Below are 8027 nucleotides of genomic sequence, written 5' to 3' on the forward strand. Positions count from 1 at the left end.
GTGAACACCAGCATGCTGAACACCCAGCCCTGTTCTGAACCAGGCCTGAATCAGGAGTGTGAAGACCAGCAGGCTGTAGGCCCAGCCCGGAGGTCAACCAGTCGTGAATCAGCATTGTGAACACCAGCAGGCTCAACGCCCAGCCCCGCTCTGAACCAGTCGTGAAGCAGATGTGTGAACACCAGCAAGCTGAACGTGCTGCCCCGCGGTGAACCAGTCATGAATCAGCATTGTGAAGACCAGCAGGCTGATAGCCCAGCCCCGAGGTGAACAAGTCGTGAATCAGCAATGTGAACACCAGCAGGATGAACTCCCAGCCCTGAGGTGAACTAATCGTGATGAGCAAAGTGAACACCAGCAGGCTTAACGCCAAGCCCCGATCTGAACCAGTCGTGAATTTTGTTTGTGAAGACCAGCAGGCTGAACGCCCAGCCCCGATCTGAACCTGTCCTGAATCAGGTGTGTGAAGACGAGCAGGCTGAACGCACAGCCCCGTGTTGAACCAATCGTGAATCAGCAGTGTGAACACCAGCATGCTGACACCCAGCCCCGATCTGAACCAGTCCTGAATCAGGATTGTGAACACCAGCAGGCTGATCGTCCAGCCGCGACCTGAACCAGTCGTGAATCAGGTGTGTGAACACCAGCAGGCTGAACGCCCAGCCCTGAGGTGAACTAATCGTGATCAGAAAAGTGAACACCAGCAGGCTTAACGCCAAGCCCCGAGCTGAACCAGTCGTGAATCAGGTGTGTGAAGACCAACAGGCTGAACGTCCAGTCCGGTGGTCAACCAGTCGTGAATCAGCATTGTGAACACCAGCAGGCTGAACGCCCAGCCCCGCCCTGAACCAGTCATGAAGCAGATGTGTGAAGACCAGCAGGCTGAACGCCCATCCCCGAGGTCAACCAGTCGTGAATAAGTAGTGTGAACACCAGTACGCAAAACGCCCAGCCCCGAGATGAACCATTCGACAACCAGCAATGTGAACACCAGCATGCTGAGCACCCAGCTCCGATCTGAACCAGTCCTGAATCAGGAGTGTGAAGACCAGCAGGCTGATCGTCCAACCGCGACCTGAACCAGTCGTGAATCAGGTGTGTGAAGACCAGCAGGCTGAACGCCCAGCTCCGATGTCAACCAGTCGTGAATAAGCAGTGTGAACACCAGCATGCTGAACGCCAGGCCCAGAGGAGAACCAGTCGTGAATCAGCAGTATGAAGACCAGCAGGCTGAACGCCCAGCCCCGAGTTGAACCAGTCGTGAATCAGCAGTGTCAACACCAGCAGGCTGAATGCCCAGCACCAAGCTGAACCAGTCGTGAAACAGTAGTGAGAACACCTGCAGGCTGAACTCCCAGCCCAGAGGTGAACTAATCGTGATCAGAAAAGTGAACACCAGCAGGCTTATCGCCAAGCCCCGAGCTGAACCAGTCGTGAATAAGCACTGTTAAGACCAGCAGGCTGAACAACCAGCCCCGAGCTGAACCAATCGTGAATCAACAGTGTCAAGACCAGCAGGATGAATGCCCAGCCCCAAAGTGAACCAGTCGTGAATCAGCACTGTTAAGACCAGCAGGTGAACATCCTGCCCCGAGGTGACCCAGTCGTGAATCAGCAGTATGAAGACCAGCAGGCTGAACGCCCATCCCCGATATGAACCAGTCGTGAATCAACTGTGTGAAGACCAGCATACTGAACGCCCAGCTCCGAGTTGAACCAGTCGTGAATCAACAGTGTCAACACCAGCTGGCTGTACGCCCAGCCCCGATCTGAACTAGTCGTGAATCAGCAGTGTGAACACCAGCAGGCTGAACTCCCAGCCCTGAGGTGAACTAATCATGATCAGAAAAGTGAACACCAGCAGGCTTAACGCCAAGCCCCGAGCTGAACCAGTCGTGAATCAGCAGTGTGAAGACCAACAGGCTGAACACAGGCCAAACGTGAACCCGTCGTGTATCAGCAGTGTGAACACCAGCAGGCTGTTCGCCCAGCCGCGACCTGAACCAGTCGTGAATCATGTGTGTGAAGACCAGCAGGCTGAACGCCGAGCCCCGATCTGAACCTGTCGTGAATCATGTGTGTCAAGACCACCAGGCTGAACGCCCAGCCCTGAGTTGAACCAGTCATGAATCAGTAGTGTGAAGAACAGCAGGCTGAACTCCCAGCCCTGAGGTGACTAATCGTGATCAGCAAAGTGAACACCAGCAGGATTAACGCCAAGCCCCGAGCTGAACCAGTCGAGAATCAGCACTGTTAAGACCAGCAGGCTGAACATCCATCCCCGGGGCGAAAACCAGTCGTGAATCACCAGTGTGAAGACGAGCAGGCTGAACACCCAGACCGGAGGTGAACCAGTCGTGAATAAGCTGTGTGAACACCAGCAAGCTGAACATGCAGCCCCGCGGTGAACCAGTCGTGAATCAGCATTGTGAACACTAGCAGGCTGAACACCCAGCCCCGCCCTGAACCAGTCGTGAATAAGCAGTGTAAACACCAGCATGCTGAACGCCCAGCCCCGAGTTCAACCAGTCGTGAATCAGCAGTGTCAACACCAGCATGCTGACACCCAGCCCCGATCTGAACCAGTCCTGAATCAGGATTGTGAACACCAGCAGGCTGATCGCCCAGCCTCGACCTGAACCAGTCGTGAATCAGGTGTGTGAAGACCAGCAGGCTGAACGCCCAGTCCGGTGGTCAACCAGTCGTGAATCAGCATTGTGAACACCAGCAGGCTGAACGTCCTTCCCCGCCCTGAACCAGTCGTGAAGCAGATGTGTGAAGATCAGCAGGCTGAACGCCCAGCCCCGAGTTGAACCAGTCGTCAATCAGCAGTGTGAACACCAGCATGCTGAACTCCCAGCCCTGAGATGAACTAATCGTGATCAGCAAAGTGAACACCAGCAGGCTTAACGCCAAGCCCCGAGCTGAACCAGTCGTGAATCAGCACTGTTAAGAACAGCAGGCTGAACATCCAGCCCCGGGGTGAACCAGTCGTGAATCACCAGTGTGAAGACCAGCAGGCTGAACGCCCAGCCCCGAGTTGAACCAGTCGTCAATCAGCAGTGTGAACACCAGTAGGCTGAACACCCAACCCCGAGCTGAACCAATCGTGAATCAACAGTGTGAAGACCAGCAGGATGAACGCCCAGCCCCGAGTTAAACCAGTCGTCAATCAGCAGTGTGAACACCAGCCGACTGAACTCCCAGCCTGTGGTGAACTAATCGTGATCAGAAAAGTGAACACCAGAAGGCTTAACGCCAAGCCCCGAGTTGAACCAGTCCTGAATCAGGAGTGTGAACGCCAGCAGGCTGAACGTCCAGTCCGGAGTTCAACCAGTCGTGAATCAGCATTGTGAACACCAGCATGCTGAACATCCAGCCCCGTTCTGAACCAGTCCTGAATCAGGAGTGTGAAGACCAGCAGGCTGAAGGCTCAGCCCAGAGGTGAACCAGTCGTGAATCAGCAGTATGAAGACCAGCAGGCTGAACGCCAAGCCCTGAGGTGAACCAGTCGTGAATCAGGTGTGAGAAGACCAGCAGGCTGAACGCCCAGCCCCGATCTGAACCAGTCGTGAATCAGGTGTGAGAAGACCAGCAGGCTGATTGCCCGTCCCCGATGTGAACCAGTCATGAATTAGCAGTGTGAACACCAGCAGGCTGAAAATACAGGCCAAAAGTGAACCAGTCGTGAATCAGCAGTGTGAACACCAGCAGGCTGAACGCCCATCCCCGATCTGAACCAGTCGTGAATCAACAGTGTGAAGACCAGCAGGATGAACGCCCAGCCGCAAAGTGAACCAGTCGTGAATCAGCACTGTTAAGACCAGCAGGTGAAAATCCTGCCCCGAGATGAACGAGTCGTGAATCAGCAGTGTGAACACCAGCAGGCTGAACACAGGCCAAACGTGAACCCGTCGTGTATCAGCAGTGTGAACACCAGCAGGCTGTTCGCCCAGCCGCGACCTGAACCAGTCGTGAATCATGTGTGTGAAGACCAGCAGGCTGAACGCCGAGCCCCGATCTGAACCTGTCGTGAATCATGTGTGTCAAGACCACCAGGCTGAACGCCCAGCCCTGAGGTGAACCAGTCATGAATCAGTAGTGTGAAGAACAGCAGGCTGAACTCCCAGCCCTGAGGTGACTAATCGTGATCAGCAAAGTGAACACCAGCAGGATTAACGCCAAGCCCCGAGCTGAACCAGTCGTGAATCTGCACTTTTAAGTCCAGCAGGCTGAACATCCAGCCCCCGGGTGAACCAGTCGTGAATCACCAGTGTAAAGACGAACAGGCTGAACACCCAGACCAGAGGTAAACCAGTCGTGAATCAGGTGTGTGAACACCAGCTTGCTGAACGTGCAGCCCCGCGGAGAACCAGTCATGAATCAGTATTGTGAAGACCAGCAGGCTGATCGCCCAGCCCCGAGGTGAACAAGTCGTGAATCAGCAATGTGAACACCAGCAGGCTGAACTCCCAGCCCTGAGGTGAACTAATCGTGATCAGCAAAGTGAACACCATCAGGCTTAACGCCAAGCCCCGATCTGAACCAGTCGTGAATTATGTTTGTGAAGACCAGCAGGCTGAACGCTCAGCCCCGTGTTGAACCAGTCGTGAATCAGCAGTGTGAACACCAGCATGCTGACACCCAGTCCCGATCTGAACCAGTCCTGAATCAGGAGTGTGAACACCAGCAGGCTGATCGTCCAGCCGCAACCTGAACCAGTCGTGAATCAGGTGAGTGAAGACCAGCAGGCTGAACGCCCAGTCCGGTGGTCAACCAGTCATGAATCACCATTGTGAACACCAGTAGGCTGAACGCCCAGCCCCGCCCAGAACCAGTCGTGAAGCAGATGTGTGAAGACCAGCAGGCTGAACGCCCAGCCCCGAGGTCAACCAGTCGTGAATAAGTAGTGTGAACACCAGCACGCAAAAAGCCCAGCCCCGAGATGAACCATGCGTCAACCAGCAATGTGAACACCATCATGCTGAACACCCAGCCCCGATCTGAACCAGTCCTGAATCAGGAGTGTGAAGACCAGCAGGCTGAAGGCCCAGCCCGGAGGTCAACCAGTCGTGAATCAGCATTGTGAACACCAGCAGGCTGAACACCCAGCCCCGCCCTGAACCAGTCGTGAAGCAGATGTGTGAAGACCAGCAGGCTGATTGCCCGTCCCCGATGTGAACCAGTCATGAATTAGCAGTGTGAACACCAGCAGGCTGAAAATACAGGCCAAAAGTGAACCAGTCGTGAATCAGCAGTGTGAACACCAGCAGGCTGAACGCCCATCCCCGATCTGAACCAGTCGTGAATCAACAGTGTGAAGACCAGCAGGATGAACGCCCAGCCGCAAAGTGAACCAGTCGTGAATCAGCACTGTTAAGACCAGCAGGTGAAAATCCTGCCCCGAGATGAACGAGTCGTGAATCAGCAGTGTGAACACCAGCAGGCTGAACACAGGCCAAACGTGAACCCGTCGTGTATCAGCAGTGTGAACACCAGCAGGCTGTTCGCCCAGCCGCGACCTGAACCAGTCGTGAATCATGTGTGTGAAGACCAGCAGGCTGAACGCCGAGCCCCGATCTGAACCTGTCGTGAATCATGTGTGTCAAGACCACCAGGCTGAACGCCCAGCCCTGAGGTGAACCAGTCATGAATCAGTAGTGTGAAGAACAGCAGGCTGAACTCCCAGCCCTGAGGTGACTAATCGTGATCAGCAAAGTGAACACCAGCAGGATTAACGCCAAGCCCCGAGCTGAACCAGTCGTGAATCTGCACTTTTAAGTCCAGCAGGCTGAACATCCAGCCCCCGGGTGAACCAGTCGTGAATCACCAGTGTAAAGACGAACAGGCTGAACACCCAGACCAGAGGTAAACCAGTCGTGAATCAGGTGTGTGAACACCAGCTTGCTGAACGTGCAGCCCCGCGGAGAACCAGTCATGAATCAGTATTGTGAAGACCAGCAGGCTGATAGCCCAGCCCCGAGGTGAACAAGTCGTGAATCAGCAATGTGAACACCAGCAGGCTGAACTCCCAGCCCTGAGGTGAACTAATCGTGATCAGCAAAGTGAACACCATCAGGCTTAACGCCAAGCCCCGATCTGAACCAGTCGTGAATTATGTTTGTGAAGACCAGCAGGCTGAACGCTCAGCCCCGTGTTGAACCAGTCGTGAATCAGCAGTGTGAACACCAGCATGCTGACACCCAGTCCCGATCTGAACCAGTCCTGAATCAGGAGTGTGAACACCAGCAGGCTGATCGTCCAGCCGCAACCTGAACCAGTCGTGAATCAGGTGAGTGAAGACCAGCAGGCTGAACGCCCAGTCCGGTGGTCAACCAGTCATGAATCACCATTGTGAACACCAGTAGGCTGAACGCCCAGCCCCGCCCTGAACCAGTCGTGAAGCAGATGTGTGAAGACCAGCAGGCTGAACGCCCAGCCCCGAGGTCAACCAGTCGTGAATAAGTAGTGTGAACACCAGCACGCAAAAAGCCCAGCCCCGAGATGAACCATGCGTCAACCAGCAATGTGAACACCATCATGCTGAACACCCAGCCCCGATCTGAACCAGTCCTGAATCAGGAGTGTGAAGACCAGCAGGCTGAAGGCCCAGCCCGGAGGTCAACCAGTCGTGAATCAGCATTGTGAACACCAGCAGGCTGAACACCCAGCCCCGCCCTGAACCATTCGTGAAGCAGATTTGTGAACACCAGCAGGCTGAACGCCCAGCCCCGAGGTCAACCAGTCGTGAATATGTAGTGTGAACACCAGCACGCTGAACGCCCAGCCCCGAGGTGAACCATTCGTCAACCAGCAATGTGAACACCAGCATGCTGAACACCCAGCCCCGATCTGAACCAGTCCTGAATCAGGAGTGTGAAGACCAACAGGCTGAACGCCCAGTCCGGAGGTCAACCAGTCGTGAATCAGCATTGTGAACACCAGCATGCTGAACACCCAGCCCCGTTCTGAACCAGTCCTGAATCAGGAGTGTGATTTCCAGCAGGATGAACGCCCAGCCGCAAATTGAACCAGTCGTGAATCAGCTCTGTTAAGACCAGCAGGTGAACATCCTGCCCCGAGGTGAACCAGTCGTGAATCAGCAGTGTGAACACCAGCAGGCTTAACGCCAAGCCCCGAGCTGAACCAGTCGTGAATCAGCATTGTGAACACCAGCAGGCTGAACGCCCAGCCCCGATCTGAACCTGTCCTGAATCAGGTGTGTGAAGACGAGCAGGCTGAACGCACAGCCCCGTGTTGAACCAATCGTGAATCAGCAGTGTGAACACCAGCATGCTGACACCCAGCCCCGATCTGAACCAGTCCTGAATCAGGATTGTGAACACCAGCAGGCTGATCGTCCAGCCGCGACCTGAACCAGTCGTGAATCAGGTGTGTGAACACCAGCAGGCTGAACGCCCAGCCCTGAGGTGAACTAATCATGATCAGAAAAGTGAACACCAGCAGGCTTAACGCCAAGCCCCGAGCTGAACCAGTCGTGAATCAGGTGTGTGAAGACCAGCAGGATGAACGCCCAGCCGCAAAGTAAACCAGTCGTGAATCAACTCTGTTAAGACCAGCAGGTCAACATCCTGCCCTGAGGTGAACCAGTCGTGAATCAGCAGTGTGAACACCAGCAGGCTTAACGCCAAGCCCCGAGCTGAACCAGTCGTGAATCAGCACTGTTAAGAACAGCAGGCTGAACATCCAGCCCCGGGGTGAACCAGTCGTGAATCACCAGTGTGAAGACCAGCAGGCTTAACGCCCAGCCCCGAGTTGAACCAGTCGTCAATCAGCAGTGTGAACACCAGCAGGCTGAACACCCAACCCCGAGCTGAACCAATCGTGAATCAGCAGTGTGAACACCAGCAGACTGAACTCCCAGCCTGAGGTGAACTAATCATGATCAGAAAAGTGAACACCAGAAGGCTTAACGCCAAGCCCCGAGTTGAACCAGTCCTGAATCATGAGTGTGAACACCAGCAGGCTGAACGCCCAGTCCTGAGGTCAACCAGTCGTGAATCAGC

Source organism: Narcine bancroftii, chromosome 9, assembly GCF_036971445.1.
Source record: "Narcine bancroftii isolate sNarBan1 chromosome 9, sNarBan1.hap1, whole genome shotgun sequence".
Lineage (NCBI taxonomy): Eukaryota > Metazoa > Chordata > Chondrichthyes > Torpediniformes > Narcinidae > Narcine > Narcine bancroftii.